Consider the following 6,000-nt stretch of genomic DNA (forward strand, 5'->3'; position numbering starts at 1 on the left):
TTTTCATTTAAGGTTCAATAGAGAAACTTTAATTCTATTGATTTGAACTCAGTTCTTGGAGGTTGCTGTGTTTTGCGCCCCCCCCCCCCCCCCCCCCCCCCCCCCCCCCCCCCCCCCCCCCCCCCCTCCCCCCGGCCATTAACACTCAATCCGAACTCTTGATACCTATATCAACAGATACTTTAAAAAGGGCACGATCTACGACCATGTTGTCCTTGAAAGGCAGCGCGGCCGGTAGATGCCGGGAGATCCCTCTTCTGGAATCTACCCGGCTTACCACACCTCGCGATACCTAATGGAATCTCGCGAGACACCACGATCTAAATCCTGCCCATTGTGGGCAGGATCTGAATTTTGCAAATCTGCATTTTAGAGTGAGACAGCTATTGTCACTAATATGCACTCCCCGAATCTACCCGAGTTGTTGGGATCTAACCTCTTCACCTCAGAGACCTTGGGCATGTGCCATTCAGCACTGGTCTCCACAAGCGGGCACTAGATGGAAAGGCACTTGTGGGGGTCTCCCAATGGATCGGAGGCCCCCAAGTGTTTGCCCTCTGGGCAGGGTGGAGCCCTGGCACTGCTGCTGCCACCCGGGCACTGTGGCACTACCAGACCGGCACCTTGGCAGTGCCACCTTGGTGCCATCCTGGCACTGTCCAGGTGGCATAGGCACTGCCAGGGTGCCAGGCAGGCATTTTTCCCTGAGCGGGCTTCCGGCCCAGGGGTGTCCTGCACAAGTTTGGTGGGGTGTTCCAATTTGGTTCGGTCCACGCCCAAGGAAAATGTGTTTGATGCAACATTTTTTTCTATCGCAGGATAAGTCTTACAGAATTAATCAGTAATTTTATCACCAAGTAGCTCCCTACACCATCAGCCTCAAGAGCTCCAGTGATATTCAAACTATCTCCAAGATTTATGCCCAACCCAAAGAGAGAGTATTCATATACTTAGTTGCCCACAAGGGGAAACCTTTTTTTTTCCAATTATCAACACTTCTGGCATTATACTTCATGTTGCACCAGCAATTATTGTTAATTCTTTCTTGCTACGCAAAAAACAATAACTTTCAGAACACAATTGCTTATTCATAGAAAGAAATGAAAAAGGCAAATTGCCCGCTTACATTGCTCTGAGTCTAATTTAGGCCATTTTAGATATCCCCTTTGGGTCAGACCTGTTGAGTTACTCCAGAATCCTCTTGTTCTGGATGTATTCCTAGCTGCTGTGTGTTACTATGGATGCTGCGTTTAATAACAAGTCCACAATCATACTTCATCGCACAACATTTTCTAAAATTGGAAGCATGTAACCCTGTGGCATGATGTCACGTCACCATCTCTGGCTCCGCTTAAAGCCAGATCACTCAGGTTCTCTGGGTGACGTTCTGGAAACATTGAACATTGTTTCTATGCCAACTTTTCACTGTTCTCTCTCCCTATGATACTGTGCTCCTCTAATTTAAGCAGTTTTCTCTGCTTCAGCCACTCCAGCATTCCGTCAGCCAACAACCCAAACATAAAGGCTAATGGGATGTCAGCCTTTATCCCGGGTTACTGGAATATAAAGGGGAGGATGTGACACTCCCCCTGTACACAGCCTTGGTCAGACCCCACCTGGAGCACTGTGTATTAAAAGCTTCCACAAGAATATAGAAAGGCAGAGAGCTGCTATTGTGAATGTTGGTCCCTTAGAGGGTGAAACTGGGGAGTTAAGAGAAACAAGAAAATGGCAGAGACTTTGATCAAGCATATATGTGTTCACATTGGAAGACACAAAAGGCATCCAAAGAATAGTAGAAAATCGAGAGATCAAAGGGCGCATGGAGCTTAAAATTACTGTTTTACAATCAGTAGGGATAAAGTACTCAGAAAACTCGGAGGACTAAAAGCTGACAGGTTCCCTAGACTTGATGGGCTGCATCCTATGTTCTTGAGAGACGTGGCTGCAGAGACAATGGTTGGGTTTTTACAGCAGAGTCTTCCAGTCGCGCCAAAGTCGAACCCCCACCGCAGCGAGGCGGGTGAACCATGTTAAAAGCCCATCAACTTTGGTGAGCTCCCCAGACGGGGTTTGTGAAGGGAAGGCAGCTGAACACCAATATACGTAGGCTTCTGAATGTTATAATGATGCCGGCGGTAGAAGGGGAGGCGGAGATAGTGGTAGCATTAGACGCGGAGGTGACCTTTGATAGGGTTGAGTGGGGGTACTTGTGGGAGGTGCTGGAAAGGTTTGGGTTCGGGGAGGGGTTTGTCAGTTGGGTGAGGCTGTTATATGAGGCCCCGATGCTGAGCGTAGCCACGAATAGGAGGAGATCGGAGTCTTTTTGGTTGTAGCGGGGGACGAGACAGGGGTGTCCCCTGTCCCCCTTGCTCTTTGCGTTGGCAATTGAGCCCCTGGCCATGGCGTTGAGGGAGTCGAGGAATTGGAGGGGTCTGGTGCGGGGTGGGGAGGAGCACCGAGTGTCACTCTTCGCAGATGACTTGTTGCTATATGTGGCGGACCCAGTGGGGGGAATGCCGGAGGTGATGAAGATTCTTAGGGAATTTGGGGGCTTTTCAGGGTACAAGTTCAACCTGGGTAAGAGTGAGCTGTTCGTCGTGCACCCGGGGGATCAAGAGGAGGGGATTGGTAGGCTCCCACTGAAAAGGGCAGGGAGGAGCTTTAGGTACCTGGGAGTCCAGGTGGCTAGGAGCTGGGGGGCCCTACACAAACTTAACCTCACTAGGCTGGTGGAGCAAATGAAGGAGGAGTTCAAAAGATGGGACATGTTGCCGCTGTTGCTGGCGGGCAGGGTGCAGTCCGTTAAGATGACGGTGCTCCCGAGGTTTTTGTTCCTGTTCCAGTGCCTCCCCATCCTTATCCCGAAGGCTTTTTTTAGGAGGGTCAACAGGAGTATTACAGGATTTGTATGGGCGCATGGGACTCCGAGGGTGAGAAGGGTGTTTTTGGAGCGGGGCAGGGATAGGGTGGGGCTGGCGTTGCCCAACCTCTGTGGGTACTATTGGGCTGCCAACGCAGCGATGGTGCGAAAGTGGGTAATGGACGGGGCAGGGGCAGCATGGAAGAGGATGGAGATGGCGTCCTGTGTGGACACGAGCCTGGAGGCGCTGGTAACGGTGCAGTTGCTGCTCCCTCCAACGAGGTATACCACGAGCCCGGTGGTGGCGGCTACCCTCAAAATCTGGGGGCAATGGAGAGAGCGTGGAGGGCTCGATGGAGTCCGCGATACACTGGTTTGTATCAGGGAGCATCGATGGCGGGTTTCTTGGCTGGCACAGGGTAGGTATTAGGAGGTTGAGGGACCTGTTTGTGGATGGGAGTTTGCGAGCCTGGTGAGTTAGAGGGGACGTTTGGGCTCCCCCCGGGGAACATGTTTAGGTACATGCAGGTTAGGGCATTTGCCAGGCGGCAGGTGGAGGGGTTCTCTCTGTTGCCCCCACGTGGGGTACGGGACAGGGCGCTCTCGGGGGTGTGGGTTGGAGGAGGGAGGATTTCGGACGTGTACCACATCATACAGGAGGTGGATGAGGCCTCGGTGGAGGAGCTGAAGGGTAAATGGGAAGAGGAGCTGGGTGAGGAGATTGAGGAGGGGATGTGGGCGGATGCCCTGGAGAGAGTGAATTCCTCCTCTTCCTGTGCGAGGCTTAGCCTCAGACAGTTCAAGGTGCTACATAGGGCCCACATGACCGGGACGAGGATGAGTAGGTTTTTCGGGGGCGAAGACAGGTGTGTCAGGTGCTCGGGGAGCCCAGCAAACCATGCCCATATGTTCTGGGCATGCCCACCGCTGGGGGAATTTTGGAAGGGGGTAGCAAGGACTGTGTCGAGGGTGGTAGGATCCAGGGTCAAGCCAGGCTGCGGACTCGCAATTTTTGGGGTTGCAGTGGAGCCGGGAGTGCAGGAGGCGAAAGAGGCCGGTGTTCTGGCCTTTGCGTCCCTAGTAGCCCGGCTGAGGATTTTGCTTCAATGGAAGGATGCGAGGCCCCCAAGCGTGGAGGCCTGGATCAATGATATGGCGGGGTTCATCAAATTGGGGAGGGTGAAATTTGCCTTGAGGGAATCAGTACAGGGGTTCTTTAGGCGGTGGCAGCCTTTCCTTGACTTCCTGGCAGAACGGTAGGAAAAGAGGCCGGCAGCAGCAGCAACCCGGGGTGGGGGGGGGGGGGGGTTGGTTTCGGGGGAGGGGAGAAATGTGTACGTGTGTTTATTGAATATGCCGGGTGCTTACCCATTCTTTTGTAGTTGCTGGGGGGGGGGGGGGGGGGGGGGTGGTTTCGGGGGTTATTGTGTTTTTTCTCTTTTTTTGTTGTTAATACTGTTTTCTTGTTGTTATTTTCTATTTTTGGTATTTTTTTAAAAATCTCAATAAAAATTATTTTTAAATAAAAACTTTGGTGAGCTCCAGGAGAACCCACCGGTAGCCAGTGGCTTGTCCCATCCAGTGCAGGAACACCCGCCACGGGGTGGGAGGGGGCTGAAGAATCGCAGTCAATGTATGCATTTGGCTGCAATCTTCCAATATTCGCTGTATTTTGGAGAGGTTCCAGCAGTTTTGAAACCGCATATGCAACACCTCTATTCCAGGAAGGAGGGTGATGTAAAGCAGGAAACTATAAGCAAATTCTCCCCGTGTCTCTGTGGGTTTCCTCCGGCTGCTCCGGTTTCCTCCATCAAGTCCCGAAAGACGTGTTTCTTAGGTGAATTGGACATTCTGAATTCTCCCTCTGTGTACCCAAACAGGCGCCGGAATGTGGCGACGAGGGGCTTTACACAATGACTTCATTGCAGAGTTAATGTAAGCCTACTTGTAACAATAATAAAGCTTATTATATAATTAACATCTAGACATTGGGAAAAACTATTAAGGAAGTCATTGAAGGATATTTAGCCAATCATAATACAATCAGACAGAGCCAACATGGTTTTGTGAAAGGGAAATTGAGGATGTAAACAGGAGGGTCGACCAGTAGATGTAATGTATTTGAATATCCAAAAGCCCTTCAATGAGATGCCATGTAAAGCGTCACAGCACAAGATAAGAGCTCATGGTATTGGCAGGCGATATATTAGCATGGATAGAAGTTTGGCTATTAGGAAACAGAGGGCACGATTCTCTGGCCTTCCCTTGGCATGTTTCTCGACGTCAGGAGGCAGCCCACGGTTGGCCAGTGGTGGAATCTTCTGGTGCCTTCTTCCTTATCTTCCCTGCCCAAACAAATGACAAAACCAACCTGTCAACCCCCCCTTAAAAAAACGACTTCAGCAAAAAGTACAGCAGTATGATGTCACGTCACCATCTCTGACTCCGATGACCAGCTTAAAGCCAAATCACTCGGGTTCTCTGGGTGACATATTGGAAACATTGAACATTGTTTCTATGCCAACTGAAATAAGAATAAAAGCCGGGACAAAATGTTCATCTTAACTGCCTGCACCCGACCTGCCAGCAACAGGGGAAGACTGTCCCACCTCAAATCCTCTTTCACCCTCCCAACCAACTCCTAAAGTTCAGCTTACAAAGAAGCGCCCAATCCTGGGCCACCTGCATCCCCATATACCTGAAATGGGTTGTCGACACCTGAAACGCCAACCCCTCCACTCCAACCCCCACCCCTAGAGAAGACACCACAAAATACTCCCTTTTCCCCAAGTTCAACTTATATCCTGAAAATACCCCAAATCTCTTAAGCAGACCCATTATGTCCCCCACCAAACAGATCTGGTCTGAAATATATAACAGCAGATAATCCGCCTACTGAGACACCCTGTGCTCCACCACCACCTGCCCCCACTATCCCCGGCGATAAATCCGAGCACCTCAGCACAATGGCCAAGGGATCTATCGGCAGCACAAACAGATGCAGTGGAAAGTACCCTGAATTCATATAACTCGTTCACACACGTGCCATCAGATCCTTAAACAACAATTTCACCCATGCCACAAACCTAGACCCAATCCCAAACATCTCCAACATTGAAAACAGATAGCTCCACTCC

This window comes from Scyliorhinus canicula, chromosome 9, assembly GCF_902713615.1.
Source record: "Scyliorhinus canicula chromosome 9, sScyCan1.1, whole genome shotgun sequence".
In the NCBI taxonomy this organism is placed as follows: domain Eukaryota; kingdom Metazoa; phylum Chordata; class Chondrichthyes; order Carcharhiniformes; family Scyliorhinidae; genus Scyliorhinus; species Scyliorhinus canicula.